Consider the following 17,994-nt stretch of genomic DNA (forward strand, 5'->3'; position numbering starts at 1 on the left):
CTCTTTACCTTTCTCATTTGATCCTTTATTGTTAACCAGTGGATTTTTGCTTCTACAAAACTTAGCTATGTGTCAAACCTCATTGCATGCATAACATGTAACATTGTTCTTTTGAATTGCTTCGCTAAAATCGATAAAATTGCTTGACCTGCACTGATTAGCCATATGTCCAAATTTTCCACATGCATAACATTTAACATTCATTTTGCAATCTTCTATCTTATGACCATACTTATTGCATTCAGAACATTGACTGAGGGCAGAGTTATAGTTTTGTTTTGCTCTATTTCTACATTGCCTAGCCATGTGACCAATTTATTACAAACAAATCATATACCATTAAATTTATAAGCATTAAGCTGCCTTACCAGTGCCTCCTAGTTTTGATCTTCATCAGCAGTACCAGAGCTCTGACCTTGTTCAAATCCAAGTCCACTAGAATCTCCATTTTGTCTTTGTCTTATCAATAATTCATCAAGTTGTGTTGAACTAACCTTGAATTTTTCTTTATACTCACTTGCAATAGTCAGATCATCTCTCAGAACTATCATTTGTCTCTCAAGCTCTTGTTCATTACTCTAGGATTGTACTGTCTATTCTCAACATCTCATTCTCATGAGCCAACCTACCACATTCCTCAAATTTGTCTTTCAAAGATATAACAAGATTTTCTTCCTTTTTCTTCCGGTCTTCAATCTCTTTAGACATCCTCATAGTTAAAGCTTGAATTTCATTCCTCATGACCATATTCTCCTGACTCATCTTTTGACATCTCTCATTAAGGGCATCCTTCTCTTCATTATCCTTATTCTTTAAAAGTTCCTTCCTCCTAGCTTGAACAGATGACAGTCTTTCCTATAGAACAAGAATGAATTCCTGAGTAGAATTCAATTCATCTTGTAACTTTAAGTTCTTCATCCTTTCAGCATCATAATCTTCAAATGCCAGCTCAAGTGCTTCTCCAAACTCATATCCATGGATTCTGGATTCAGGATCTTCCTCAAGTTGTTAAACTTCCTCTGAGGTACAATGATTTGATACCAATCGTTGGAATCCAAGAACACTGAGAGGGGGGCGTGAATCAGTGTTCTACCGGAATGATCAATTTTAACCTTATTAAAACATGCATTCACCAATCGGTATACCGATACATATAGAATTGAAAGAAGTAAAGCAACCAATAAACCAATCACACAAATGAATACCATAACACAAAGAATTATACATGGAAAACCTCAAAGAGGAAAAATCACGATGGGATTTGTGACCCACAATATCAATCCATTGGCCATATGAAAAGATATTACAAAATATAGGGGCTTGCACTTGCAGGAAGGCTTACAGCCTATAGCATACTGCTCAATCACAAAAGGAGTCTCACTGACTACATACAAATCTAGACTACAATCTAGAGAAATGATTGAACTACAATGATAGCACCTTCTATGCCTAAATACAATTCTAGTTAAGCTTTGTATGTTCCGGTCTAAAACCCTAAACCCTTACTAGAATACCCTCTTACATAAATATCCTCACATACATGATCTCTCTCATATATTTCGCATCTCCATTACATTCCATGACCTTAGATATCCATATCATATAAAATGATCTAATTAACTGACCTATATACCCCTTACAATCCATCATGCCTTATGTCGGCTTACAAAGATAATTTCAAAATCTATATATCAGTCAGCTCAATAACATATATACATGAATATCAAAATCAATTGTTGATGTCGGATCTCCCAAATGATGCCAGCATCCAATACCAATAACATAAATGTGAACCATGTTGGCCTGCAATACCGGTAACCAAAGAATTCCTTCCAACCGGTGAAGATACCTACCGGTGCAGGTGTTGGTGTCGATGAAGTGTCTGTCGATATACTGCTAAACCAAAATATGAAGCCAAAACATATTGCCATCAATGAAAACATATGGGAACCAATCAATTGGTGTCAATTACCAATAGATCTACCCTCATTGAAGTTGATGAAGAGCCAAAATGTCATAGACACAATCAGTTCAAAGTTCGACAAAAGGGCCATGACAATCAATGATATTCTAGAGTATGATGTCAGATTTTCTTCAATGTTGATTGGGTATAATATTTACTACTCCATTAGAGATAATTCTCTATCCAGAACTGCCATATATGCAACATACAAAATGATCTAGGAGAATAAAAAGTATGACCTATGTGAGTTGTTTTAGAATGAGTTGATGAAGAACTTGGCCAAAATCAAGTAAGACAAGAAACATCCATTCAAATACAAAACCTTGATCTTGTGCTTGTTTTTCTACTTCATAAATAAAGTTCTAGGAGTTGGACAATTCTAATGGGCTTATGACATACCTCTAGTTGTACAGATACAATGTTGGTTATACTTAGGCCCAAAAAGCTATTTTATGGGGTTACTTCAAAAAAAATTAGAGTGCAATGCATGATAGGGAAAGAATCCCCAAGACAGTAGTTGAGAAGTATCAGGACACTATTTGCTTCATGGTGGATACAAACCAATGTTTGATGGAGGTTATTGAACCCAGGACTGTATGGATCATGCCCATGGGGTATGAGGTAGATGAGAAAATATTGGAGCTATATGCTCAACGTTTGTTAAGAAAACTGGTAGATCCCTCTAATGAGAGATTTGGGTCTTATGCTGAGAAGAGATTGAACTACATAGTTAGTTCAAGAAGCATGAGATTGTGAGGAAAGTGAGAAAGGAAGTAGAAGCGTATGCAGAGAGCATTGGGATCACTAAGGAGGGTGTCCACAAAGAAAGAAAGAGAAACATACTACTTGTTGAGGATCCTATTAAGGAGAAGAAGGCTAAACCGGAAGTCTCTTCTCACAAGCCAAACCAAACAAGGAATTAGCACCTTCCTCTGGTTCTCAAAAGGAAACTAGCATAGCAAAATCTCCAGCCAAGCTATCCAGCAAGGGTGAGAAGAGGAAGAAATAAAAGGGCGCAAGAGTATATGTCTCAGTAAAGGATGATGAGGAGACATAATCAGATGAAGCTATTAAGGAAATAAAGCAAAAGGTCACTAAAGAGAAGCCCTTCATTGAAGGCCAAGCCAAGGAGAAGGTGAAGACAGATTCTCAAAAGCCTGGCATGTCAATCTAAGAGGTGGAAGAAGCATTATTAGTACAAGGTAATCTAATGCCCCTTTTTGTTTTTATGACAAGTTTGATGTTAATGGAAAAATAACTCAAGAGGAAGCTACAAATAAATATTTGAACATCTACGGTAGGGTACTTATAGAAATAATGTTAGAGATTTCAAAAGGTTTATATGACATTTTGGAAATGAGATTATATGACAACTATATTATTGAATATGTAATATTTAGCATATGTCTGGTAATAGCAATAGAGGAAATAAAACGAATACTCAAGGAAGCCCATCAACATTTTAGAAGTAAAACTAGGATAAATAAGATTATGATTGGGTGAGTAGATGAAGTGATAAAGGATATTGAGGCAATCTTGAAGCCAATTTTGGAAAGGAATTAGTATGATGTTGTCTTGTCTTCTCTAGCATCACAAAAAGAGCAGCCCAAAGATGATCGAGCTGATGTAAGTGTTCTCTCAATTCTAATAAAGGAAGATGCAATTAAAGATAAGTAGGGAGATGAGTTGGATAAAGGTGAAGAGGAGATATGTAATGATAATTAGTATGAGGATACATAGAATCCTCTAGATCATCTCATGGATACAATGCCCTCTGTTGAGACTCAAGCTTTGGTTGTTGATGATGCGGGTCTTAAAGAGGTCAAGATAGAAATAGTTGCAAAAGATAAAAGGGTTGAAACAAGAGACATTGCAGATGATGTGAAAGATTTTCTTGAAAAGGATAAGCAAATTTTTGATGATCCAGTATTGTCCCAAGTAAAAATTAACTTGGATTCTCTCTTTCCCATCCAAAATCTAAAGCTAGGATCACTTGCTCAAGCTAAGCCAAGAGAGGAGATCTTAAAGTCTCACATAGAGGACAGTGACCTTGTGAGTCTTTCATCTCGTATCCTAGAGAAAATAATGCCTACATTTCAAAAGGATACATCTAATTCCCCTTCTAGCCAACTGAAAAATTTGATCAATTCCGTAAGTACTCATTTTGAGTCATTAGAGAAGTCAACTGAGATCAAGGTATGCAATAAATTTAATGCCAAAAGGCTCAAGACTTTAAAGAGAATGATTGCACATGATAGAGTTATGTTAGATACTTGTGTCAAGAGAATTCAAGATGCATTATCTGAAGGTGGAAATATCTACAAATCATGTCTATCTGTGTCAAAGTTCACTAAGAATATTGAGAAGCAGTTCAAGTAGATTGAGAAGCAATTAACCAGAATATCTCAGTCATTTGATCCCTTTTTAGTCTTTGCAGTCAGTTAAGAAGCCCAAGTAATATCTTTACTTGACAAAATAAAGAGCTTAAACCATGACAAGGAGAAGATTGTTGGCATAGTTGGTGAACTTTGGAGTCACATCACTCCCAAGTTAGACACAATGTTTAGTGCATTGAAGGATGCTCAGGATGTTGTAGCCACAGGTGATCCCTCTGATCTCAAGTCTACATAGATATAAGCATACCTCTTTAGTGGTCTCATATCAGTTCTTGAGTATCTCAAGAAGGGCTGGGACAACCATTTGAGCTCTTTGAAGAATATTTTTGCAAGTATTTTCAAGCTTATGTAAGTTAGTGAGTGTGTACATATGCCACTGTATATAGAATTTTTTAAAAAATTTTGGCATGTGGATCCCTACCTTTTCCATTGATGTCAAAGGGGGAGTATAGGGTAGTGAAAAATGTTGTATTCATCTTTGGGGGAGTGGAATTTTGAGATTTTGAGTTTTGCAGTGTATATATGTTGGTACTGATTCTGACACAGTCATTTTTCACTAAGTGTTGCCATCAATGCCAAAGGGGGATATGTTGGAAAGAGACACTATACAAGTCATCTAGTGTTGTCATTGATGGCAACCAAAGTTATATATCTCATTCGTAATTATTGATTTTCCTATACCGGAAGTCAAAATGAAGATTTGGTTAAGTTCGGTGAGTTAGAACAGAGCATCTAACAGAATGTAGTAATTTGGTTGGCATTTCATTTTGGTTGAATATTTAGTGTTGTGGAGCTAGAGGAAGATAGTTAGATGTCTAGAGTACCTTATTCCAAAATCTTAGCCTCTCGTGATGATTGTCATGTGCGTTAGAAGATCCAATGTACAAGTTTTTAGGTTGAATAGTGTGGTATGGCCAACTTGGATAGTTGATCATTGTGAGGAATTGATGGGGTAATTTTAGTGATTATTTTTGTGATTGAGGATTTTTAGCCGACATCTGGGAAGCATGTGGACAATTCTTTTTGGTCCACATATGCATTGGAGTTTGGATTGAGCCGACTATGTATGCACATTTCATTATATGTTATGTGTTCTTGAAGCCGACTTGTAGAAGACCTAATTTCATGTCGCAGATATATATGACCAATGGATATGATCATTTTGGATATCGGTGGGTATGTGAAATGTTATTTTATGATTAGATTTAGAACAATACAGATATAAGACAATTTACAAAAATTTGCACAGCATATACCCTAGGAAAACCTTCCAACTTGAAGGTGAAAAACCCAACAATAAAATGTCTCTTATATTATATATATTAGAAATCAGGTTGTCTTTACAATAGATTCACTTCACTCCTTGAAGATAGAAGTAAAAAACACTTGATAACATACAATCTGATCTGAATTTGTTGTTTGATGATCACAATATAGACCACAAACTGCTAAAGAGGATGTTCGATTTGTTGAAGATCTTATTTGATCTGCTTGATGTAATTTGATCTACTAAAGATATTTCATCTGTTGTGTGTGTTAAGAAATGCCAAAGAGAGGAGAGATGAACAATATTTATACCCATTCATAGGTAACCCTTCACCAAGGGTCGACTATATTGAAACAAGCTGACTCAATATAAGGTAGCAGACTTTCACCAAGATGGCCACAATTATATAAAACATGAAGCACTACCATAGAATGTGTCGGCCCATACAAATAAATAAATAATCACTCCTTTATTAGAATCTATTGATGCAAATAAGCAAAGCCAAAGGCTGATTGCTTATTTGTGTGAAGTCGGCTTCTAAAGGATACTCCCGCAGCTATATACATCAACACTCCCTCTTAGCTAGGGAGGAATCCTTTTTAATATATTTGTCATGGAATGATATCCATCATGGCTACTCCCAAAGGGTGGAATAGATTTCATCATGGAGGCACTCAATATGATGGCATCCATCATGGCTATTCTCATGTATAGAGATGAATATGTACACAAGTGCCCATCACGGAGTCACTCAACATGATGTCATCATTTCATCATGAAAGTCATCATGGCTACACCCAAAGGGTGAACAAATACAAGTGATATTTTCATGGAGTCTCTCAACATGACATCTACCATGGCTACTACAAGAGAGTGGAACAAGGGCTTTCACCTCAAATTTCTCTATCATAGAGAAAGATGCATTAGCAAGAGCTTGCACCACAAAATTCTCTCTCACAGAGAAGAATGCATTAATGGTGTAGTCGCGGATAGGAGGGTCCCCAAAGGGGAAGTTTGATCTGTGCAGCAAGATCAAAAAAACTTAGACAACACAGGAGAGAGAGAGAGAGAATGCTAGATCAAGCATGGATCAATTCATTGATTCAAATGCAACTGTTGGTAACATTCGGCTTACATGTAGGCAACTGCCTTATTATAGAAATACATCCATATGCATTAATCTTGAAGCAAAAATCAGATCCAAATTACAATCTATTATTCTATATCCTCAATTATCCATTTACTATGATCAAAAACATCATTATATAGCATCCGATAACATTCGAGTCAGCCACGAAAGTCCACATTCCACAAAGAAAGGAAAATGAAACGTGTAGATAGGTCGGACCAACGATGAGATGAAAATCCTCCAGAAAAGAATCACCATGAAGCACAGACCAACAAGAGGATCAAACAGGCATCAAAGATCATCCCACAAATGATAAGTCTGCTCCAAAAATCAAGGAATCACTCCACAAGATCTGGGAACACCACCTAATCATTAATCTCAAGCATCCAGGAAAATAGAAAATTGCCAACCAATCCAGAAGTGATAACTTTCTAGAAAAAGATACAAATGAAACACAGATCTAGAAAAGAAAGATAAACAAGAATGAAGTTCAAATCCAGTTCCGCAAAAGAAATGATCAATGCCAGGGTATCTGGTAACTCTCAGAAATAAAACTGCTGGAAAGAGCAAAGAAACTGAAAGGAAATATTTTTGTGTGATGCAAGATTGCCAAGGACGTGAGATTCTCTTGCATCAGACATCCGGGGTTAATGAAAAGTGAGTCCCTCACTTTGCAGGGGAAAGAGGAAAACCAAGATGGTCTACCTCAGCCTGATAAATCCAAGAAGAATCCTCAGTTGGTCTTCCTTTCCACTTCACAAGGTACTCTATGTACTCACTGTTGCGTGTGCTCCTACTGACTCTGCTATCCAAAATTTCTTCAATCTCATTCAGTTTCTTCTCAGGAAACTGCTTCAAATTTGGTTCACTGTCACTGAGTTCTATCTCATGATACTGATAAAGATCTGCAATATTGAAAATAAGTGATATGTCCATGGTTTCTAGTAGCTCCACTTCATATGCATTACTTGAATCAAATTTCCTCAAGATCTTACACGGTCCAAAATTATTCATCCTCAACTTATTATAGGTTCCAACAGGAAATCTCCCCTTTCTCAGATATACCATCACTTCATCTCCAAATTTCAAATCCGTGTGTCTTGTTTTCTCACCTACCTAGTCCTTATATTTTTGGTTCATATCTTCCAAATGTTGCTTTAGCTATGAATATAATTCCTCCATACGATCTGCAAATGTTTCTGATTCTACACTCCTCTTAACTTCATGACTGATATCTTTCAATTCTGAAACTCCCTTAGGATTCACTCTAGTAACTATCTCAAATGGTGTCTTCGTTGTACTCCGATTTACTAAATTATTATATGCAAACTCTGCCTATTCCAATATCAAATCCCAACTTCCGCGTTTATTTGCACTTAAACATCTCAGCAAATTCCCCAAACTTTGGTTCACAACCTCGATCTGTCCATTTGTCTATGGGTGAAACGTAGAACTAAACTTCAAATCTGTCTTCATCTTCTTCCAAAGTTTCCTCAAAAAATAACCAACAAACTTAGTATCTCTATCTGAAACAATGCTCTTTGATAACCCATGCAATCTCACTTCTTTGAAAAATAGATCTTCTACATGAACTGCATTTGTTGTCTTCTTACAATGTATCAAATGTGCCATCTTTGAAAAACTATCCACCACCACAAATTTAGAATCATTTCCTCTCTGAGTCTTTGGTAATCTCAATATGAAATCCATGCTTATATCTTCCCAAGGTCTCTTCGGTACTATCAAAGGCTTATATAATCCATTATTCTGACTACTTCCTTTTGCAACTTGACAAATTTTGCATCTTTGAACAAATTTCCTAACATCCTTATGAATCTGAGGCCAAAAGTAATTCTCACTCACCATAGCCAATGTCTTATCAATCCCCAAATGTCCTGCCAATCCTCCACTATGTTTCTCCTTCATCAAACTTTCTCTCGTAGAACTCCGGGGTATACGCAACTGATTTCCCCAAAATAAAATTTCATCCTGAAAAAAATAATCAAAACACTTACTCCGATTTGCAACAAAAAGTTCAGCATAAGCTCTCTAAGGTTCTACAAAATCAAGGTCTTCCACATATAGGGTCTTCAATTCCTCAAATCCCAATACTATAACTCTCATCTCTATTATCAAATTTGTTCTTCTACTCAAGGCATCAGCGACCTTATTTGACTTTTCACGCTGGTGTTTTAAAATAAAAGTTTAACTCTGCATAAACTCAACCTTTCTCTGATTCAACTTACTCTGACTACTCAAATATTGTAAAGCTTGATGTTTCGTGTACAATACAAACTTGTTAGGCAATAAATAGTGTCTCCACTTCTTCAAGGCTTGAATTATGGCATAAAACTCTTGATCATACACTGAATATCTTCTTCTTACATCATTCAACTTCTCAATGAAATATGTTATAGGTCTTCCTTCCTGGGTCAACACAGCTCCAATTGCACTTCCACTAGCATCACAATCCACCTGAAAGACTTTATTGAAATCTAGTAGGGCTAACAGAGGTTGCTCAGTCACCTTTTTCTTCAACAGTTCAAAACTTCGGTTTTCTCCAGTTGTCCACTTAAAATCCTTGCAATCTCCCATCATTGTCTCAGTCATAGGGCTACAAATTGCACTCAAATTTTTGGTGAACTTCTAGTTGAAATTAGTCGGCCCATGAAATTATCTTACCTCTCCAATACTCTCTGGTGTAAGCCATTCAAACATTTCTTTCACTTTCTCAAGGTCACACTTCAATCCATCCACAAATATCATACAACCCAAGTATACAATCTCCTCCATGAAACTACACTTTTTCAAATTAATCAACAACTTCTCTTCTTAGTCTCTACAAAACTTGTCTCATATGAAACAAATGTTCCTCTTTTGTCTTACTGGAAATCAGAATGTCATCTAAATATACAATCACAAACTTACCCAAGAATTTTTTCAATACCTCATTCATTAGTCATCAATCTTAGAAAAGTACTTGGTGCATTAGTCAATCCAAAGGGCATTACCAACCACTCAGACAATCCTTCATTTGTTTTAAATGTTGTCTTTCATTCATCACCTTCTCTTATTCTAATATGATGATATCCACTCTTCAAATCAATCTTTGTTAAATATCTAGCTCCACTGAAACAATCCATTATGCCATCCATCCTTGGCAAAGGAAATTTGTACTTCATTGTAATCCAATTTATTTCTCTTGAATCAATACACATTCTCCATTCTTCTTTGGTGCCAACACAACAAGTACTACACAAGGGCTCAAACTTTCCCCAATTAGACCTTTCCTCAACAACTCCTGCACTTGCCTATTCAACTCTTCATTCTCTGTTGGTGTCATCCATTATTCTGCCTTATTAGGTAAACTAACTCTGAGAATCAAATCCATGCAATGACTTATGCTTCTCACAAGGGTTAATCCATCAAGTACATTATCTGAAATGATGTCTTCATACTCTATCAGCAACTCTTTTATCTCCTCTAGTTGTTCTTCCTCTAATTTCAAATCAGGTTCCTTAGGTATCAACGCATAACACACATTTTTCACTCTTCAACCCATCTAAAAACTTTCTCCCATCAACCAAACAAATTCTGACACTCATGCCTATCTCACTTCTCAGGGGATCTTCTAAAGTAAACAAAGTTTTTTTCTTCAAATTTGCAACAATATTATAGATATTCCTTCTCCCATCATGCCTAGCCTATCTATCATACTGCCAGGGCCTTCCTAACAAAACATGGCAAACCTCCATAGGCATAATATCACATAGGAATTCATCATAGTACTCTCATATCTTCAACTTAACCAGACATTTCTCACTTAACAAGATCTTATGATCATCTTAAATTCATGCTATCTAGTAGGGTTTAGGGTGTTTCAACCTCTGCAACTTCATCTTATTCACCATCTCCTCCGAGGCCAAATTATTTTAACTACCACTATCAATAATAACCTTACAACTCTTACCTTCCACCTTACATCTTGTCCAGACCAAATTATTCCTCTGCAATGGTTCCCTATCTCTCTCATTCTGGCACAGCGCTCTTCTTATCATCAAAGCTTCACCATCCTCTAATTTGTTCAATGATCTGGTAGGTTCTTCTTCTACAAAAGTAGTTCTTCCAGCATTATCAGTCCTCTTATTCCTTTGTCTCCATTAAAAATCTCAGTGCCCTTCTCCACCACACTTGAAACAGATTTCGATAAACTTTCTCTTATCATCTCTCTTAAAACCCTCATTCCAGTAGCCACCTCATCCACCAATCTGGTAGTGATTTTCATCATTCATGCAGTTTGATTTTTCATCACTCTTATCTTCTACCTTGCGTTTATTCTATTCTAAAAAGGATCTGCCACCTTCAGTAAAGGATCTACCTCTTTGAAATCTTTCACCTCTTCCTCTTTGTCTCTACTCATGCCTCTAATTCAATCTTTCTTCATCTTTTAGCCCATATTGATAAGATTCTTCCACACTCTACAATTTCACCATACTAATCTCATCTTGTATAGACATTCATAAACCATTAACATACCTCATAATCTACTCAACTTCATCTTCAACATGTCCATATTTGATATTCAACTTTTAGAGATCCTTGGTGTACTCCTTCACACTAGATTATTTCTTCTTTAGATTTTGCAACCTCTAAAATAAATTGACTTGATAATCCACCGGCAAAAACTTTGCCTTCAACTTACTCACCATCCGATCCTAGGATTTAATTTTTTACTTTCCTTTCCTTTGTATATCAGTTTGTAAATATTCCTACCACAAGGAAGCATGTCCCTTCAACTTTGTGAAAGAAAATTTCATCTTCTTCACTTCACTGGTACTCTCGAAATCAAAGTATTTCTCCATCTCGGTAATCAAATCTATCGACTCATTTGAATCCAACTTATGACTATAATCTGGTGGGTTAAAGTGTAGTTTATTGTTCACATTTGTCAAAGCTCTAATCAATCTTTCATCATCTTGTGCCAACTCCAGTTGACCTCCATTTTTCAGTTCAGCATTTTGCTCTTATTCTTCATCACGTACATCCTCAATATGTCAACCTCTTCTCTGTGAGGTCTCAATAGCATCCAAATGAGCCGCAATCTACCTCAACATGTCCATCATCACCGGATCAGCATCTCTCTAGTTTCCACCTCTCACATTACCTCTTTGTGCCATAGGAGCAATTCCTTTGCAGCTGCAAGTCAGATCCACAATCCGCCACCCTACAAAAAAATTCAATAGGATGAACCTTCACTCTGATACCAACTGCTATAGCCATGGATAGGAGAGTCCCCAAAGGGAAATTTTGGTCCATGCAGGAAGATCAAAACAACTCAGACAACATAGGAGATAGAGAGAGAGAGAGAGAATGCCAAATCAAGCATGGATCAATTCATTGATTCAAATGCAACCGCCAGTAACATTCGGCTTACATGCAGGCAACTACCTTATTACAGAAATACAACCATATGCATCAATCTGGAAGTAAACATCGAATCCACATTACAATCTATTGTTCTATATACTCAATTCTCCATCTACTACAATCAAATACATCATTATATAGCATCCAAGAACATCTATGTCGGCCAAGAAAGTCCACATTCCCTAAAGAAAGGAAAATGAAACGTGTAGATAGGTCAGCCCTAAGATGAGATGAAAATCCTCCAAAAAAGAATCAGCACAAAGCGCGAACCAACAAGAGGGTCAGCTAGGCATTGAATATCATCCCACACATGATAACTTAGCTCCACAAATCAAGGAATTGCTCCTCAAGATCCAGGAACACCAACTAGCCGTTAAGCTCAAGCATCCGGGAAAACAAAAAATTGCCAACCAATCTAGAAGAGATAACTTGCTAGAAAGAGATCCAAATGAAACATGGATCTAGAAAAATAAATATGAACAAGAATGAAGTTAAAATCCAGCTCCGCAAGAGAAATGATCAATGCCAAGGCATATGGTAACTCTCAGAAACAAAAGTTCTGAAAAGAACAAAGAAAGTGAAAGGAAACTTTTTTGGGTGATGCAAGATTGTCAAGAACTAGGGATTCTCCTACATATTTTAACAAGGGCTTGCACCTCAAACTTCTCTCTCATAGAGAAGAATGCATTGACAAGGGCTTTCACCTCAAACTTCTCTCTGAATGTTTTTTCCTCCTCTTTGAAGAAACAAATAGGCTCAGATGTCTCAACTCAGTCTTAATGGTTGTAAGTTGTAACTCCATATATTTTCTACCCTGCATTACTTCCTCACAAAATATAGCAAGTTCTTCCTCTCTTAAATTATTTATGCAATCTCTTATCATCTTTTTGCTTCTTGATCCATTCTGGAAGCATTTTAAAGAGATATTAATAATAGTTCAAGGAATCAAGCTACTCGAAGAGATAAATAAATTAATTATGGAAGCATACATGAGTCACTATTGCATGAATTATTAATAACTACATTAAAAAATCAATGAACATGAGATACTTATCTCTTTATTGAACTTGTTGCTCTTGCACCCAGATCAGATCACAACCTTCCTTCTACAAGTTCATGGGATGATCACAGGCCCATGTTCCAATATTAACAGTGACCCAGAATACATCAACATTGAAATTTGAAGTGATGGCTAGGTGAATTTGAATATGATCTTTGACCATTCAAATTTATCGATGCTCTCATTTTTCCATCTTGACTAGAAACAAAAATCTCTAGGCTTGCAATGTCCCCTAACCTGTAGATTGAGGTTGTTGTAGGGAAGTATTACTTCATAGTCTCAACTAATAGCAGAAGCTACATAATGATAATTGTGTTCTTCTTTGAGAGGCAATGCAAAATCATTTATTATGCTTCCCATAATTTCTAGTAACTCGCCAATACCGTTGTGTCTCCCTTATTCATAATTCAAATGATAGAATATATTGTTGATTGTCTTTCATATGAAAGGTCTATGCATCATATATTTCCCATAAATAGGATGCAAAATAGTCTTTGAATACTCTCTCTCACAAGGATATTCAAAATCAAACAGGTCAAGTTGTCTCATTACAAAAATACCTATTTTCTATTCTGGGATCTGATTTGGTAGAAATTATATACTGTAGGAAGACCTCATATAATAACTACAAATGTGTCCATGTGGGCTCGATGTAGACATCCTCTTATTTTCTAACAAATTTCTTAGATCTCGTGCTTTCATGGTACGCTAGAGGCATAGAATGGAAAAGGTTGCAAGCATATTGGAAATATCCCTATGAATGTTCTCTGTAAAATTTCCAGGTTCTACTGACTTTACTATCTCAACATTTGAAACCATCTCAGCATTCGTAGAGATTAATCCATTTCTTGCAGATGAAGTCACCTTCTCCATGGAGACCTTTGAGGGCTTGACCAGTACTCTCACAACATGTATAGACACCAATCAAAGAAGATCAATGATATTGATTTTTGAATGAACATCACACACTTGATATGTGCCCTTCAAAATACATCTACACATCTCAATAATGTCGCAACCAAGTATGGAATATTGCTAGATCTTGAGGGCAGAGAAACCGATTTAGGATTCATCCTTATACTATTATCAATGATGGATATAAAAATGTGATATATAACTTTCAATCATTGCCAACAACTAACAGAGAACCAATTGTTGGAATTAGTTCTCCTTTCACCATGCTTGGCTCTTATTAATGGCCTCAATATGGCTAATTATTGAATCCATGAGCCACCTCAAGGAAATTTTGCTCCATACAGTAAATACCTTGACCCAATAATGAACTCGTGAAGATACATTAGCCAATAAAGGAAATGTCTTCCAAATAGGGATAGTACCGACTAGAGAAATATTTTCTATGGATTCTAAATAAGATAGATTTCAAAATAATATGCTAACTCCACTAGAAGTTGATGTTGTACTAATATGCATAATCACTCTCAAACCCCATTAATTTACAATCATACCCATTCAACCATCCACTCTCCTTTCATACACGACTTCCATGGGAGCCATATGATTGTATAAATGATAACCGATCTTCATACAATGAAGAAGCTATCATCTATTACAACACATAATTTATAATGCTAATATAGAGGAATGTAGGTTCATCCCAAATATGTGATATCATCTGTTCTAACACCTTAGACTCTGTCTATTCAATTTGGTGAAGGAAAAATACCTTACATAGTTCAACAGGAAAAAACTCCACAGTATTTCAAACATCGTAACTAAGTGAATAGCACAGTCAAAGCACAACTCACGACCCCATAAAGTTACAATAATTATCCAGTAGTGGCCTTTAACTCAGTGACATTGCCTAGCAAGATGACCAATATTGTTGTCCTCTTCCTCACGTCAAGCACATAAGAAGCCAAAACCTAAAGAAACACCTTTGTTTATACAACAATCATACCCATTCAATCATCCACTCCCTGTAGAGTTACAGCAAACACCAAGACAAGCCACGATTGCTTATCTACCATTCTTTATACCAGGATTCATGTCCAAAAAATTGAAAGTATGCTTTATTTGAATCTATATAAAGTGATCTTAAGTTGCAAAAGAATAGTCATGGGTCTCCAAGATGCAATGAAAGAAATTGACGCCAAAGAAGCTCTGACTTGGATGAGGAGTTGTCTTGACTGCTTCAACAAATCTGATAGGATCTTTTCTTTAAACCCACTTTGATACCATGTTATTTTATGATCATATTTAGAACAATACAAATATAAGACAATTTATACAAGTTTGCACAGCATATACCCTGGGAAAACCTTCCAACTTGAAGGTCAAAAACCAAGCAACAAAATGTCTCTTATATTATATTTATTAGAAATTAGGTTGTCTTTACAATAGTTTCACTTCACTCATTGAAGCTAGAAGCAAAAGACACTTGATAACATACAATCTGATCTGAATGTGTTGTTTAATGATCACAATATAGACCATGAACTGTTCAAGAGGATGTTTAATCTATTGAAGATGTTAATCGATCTACTTGATATGTAATTCGATCTGCTAAATATATTTGATCTATTGTGTGTGTTAAGAGATGCCAAAGAGAGAAGAGTTGAACTATATTTATACTTGTCTGTAGGTAACCCTTCACAAAGGGTTGGCTATATTGAAACAAGGAGACTCAATATAAGGTGGTGGAATTTCACCAAGTCGACCACAATTATATAAAACATGAAGCGCTACCATAGAATGTGTCGGCCCATACAAATAAATAAATAGAAAAATAATCGCTCCTTTATTAGAATCAGCTGATGCAAATAAGCAAAGCCGAAGGCTAATTTCTTATTTGAGTGAAGTCGGCTTCCAAAGGATACTCCTGCAGCTATATACATCAACAAAATGTGTTTGTGATTGTGATCGATTGTGTGCAGTTCCACATGCACAAGTGAAGGATTTATGCTTCGGAATATGGTAGGACAGTGGAACAAAGCAATATAACAGAGTAGTGTGAGATTAAGTGTTTTGTGCTTGAAAGGAATTGTACTTTAGCATTTGTAGAAGAAATTCTAATTATCTTTTGTAAAAGATAGTGTATGACAGTGAGTCTTCCTAGGGTTGTAGTCCTTGATATTTTGAGTAGTGAGCTCTAGGCAATGTGCCTAAATGCATATGTATTCCCAATATAATATTTGCATACTTTTGTAGAGTATATTTATATTGTGCATCTCATACCACCGTGGTTTTTCCCTTGACCAAGATTTCCACGTATAAAATCTTAGTGTTATGGTGTTGTTGTTGATTACTTTGTGTTTCTGCATCTTTCTTTTGTTCACTTGCATTAAGTGGTTGAAAGAACAAGTTAATAAAGTTAAAAATTGCAGAACACTGATTCCCCCCTAGTGCAGGAGCACCCAAAGACACAAATGAAGTCTAAAAGATCCTAATATCACCCATGAGGTGAAAATGATCATCTGTAATAGGTGGATAGTTTTGTGAGTCAATAAGACCCAATTGATGTAAGGCATTGTCATGGTTGCATTTTATAAGCCACTATGGATAAATGACCATATGGGTCAATAGGATTCTAGGCATGAGTTAGGAAAATAAATATTGGTCTTAGAAATATCAGACCAATTCTTGGAATAGGTTGAATACACCTTGGAGTCGCCAAATTTGAAAAGTGCAAGTTGACAACTTTTGTTGTCATGGCAAAATGTTGTAAAAAGGGATCACTAATCTTCCAACGGTTCCAAAGTTTGAAAAGTGGTAGGAAACCATTAGGGAGGCTATATTATGCCCACTTGGATCGATTCTAGGTTTTTGTTGGTGTATTTGTTGAAGTTGATGAAATTTGATGATGTTTTGGAGTTTGGAGCAATACAATATACTTGGAGTTTTCTGAAATTCTGTGTTTTTGCTCTTCATTTCTGATGTATAGATTGGTGGATGTCTGAAACCAATTGGATGAGTTAAGGAAGTCTCTTACCTTTCATTTGAATCAAGTTTGAGGTTTTGTAACAATCAAGTTGTAGGGATCCATCCAAATCTAACTAGACTGGTCACAAACCCTACCGGTACCTAGGGTTTCAATGTAAAGATGCCCTTAATCTAAGATTTTCACCGGAGGTCCAAACAACCTATGGGGAAAATTTTAGAAGGGCCATTGAATCAAAATATTTTTGTGTTGGTTTGCAGGGAGGCTCCAAGTCTGAAGAGATTGAATTGACCCTAGGTGGGCATCTCTATGTGACTACTTGAGTTGTAGAAGTGGAAATCACTTGTAGAAGATAAAGAAGATGGGATCAAGTCTTGAAACCTTGGATTTGGTGGTTTTACACCTTACCCCACCTTGAAGAAGTGTTGTTTTTATAGGGGGACTAATACAAAGGGTACTTGCTTTGTAAATTAGGCCTAATTAGCTTAATTAGGTTTAAGACAATAAGGGTACAGACCTTTCAACTTGTGGTTAGAGTCTAAGCCTTTTAGGACTTATGTAACTAGATAAAGGGTATCTGAATCTACCTTTATTTTGTCTTTTCCTTTGTAATTTTGTTAAGTTATGTTTGGAGAACTCAACCGGTAGGGCTACTAGACAATAGGACAGTTGTGAGGCAAGTATTCCCTAACACATCTGATAGCCATATCTTATGGGTGTTTTGTGTTGGTTGGACCACCAATATAAAAAATCTAATAGGTTTATATCCCACTGATACCAAAAGATACTAAACCGGTTCACCAAAGGGTAGAGTGTTTTCATCATACCAGTACCTGAAGCTACTAAACCAGTAT

This window comes from Cryptomeria japonica, chromosome 1 (assembly GCF_030272615.1).
Source record: "Cryptomeria japonica chromosome 1, Sugi_1.0, whole genome shotgun sequence".
Lineage (NCBI taxonomy): Eukaryota > Viridiplantae > Streptophyta > Pinopsida > Cupressales > Cupressaceae > Cryptomeria > Cryptomeria japonica.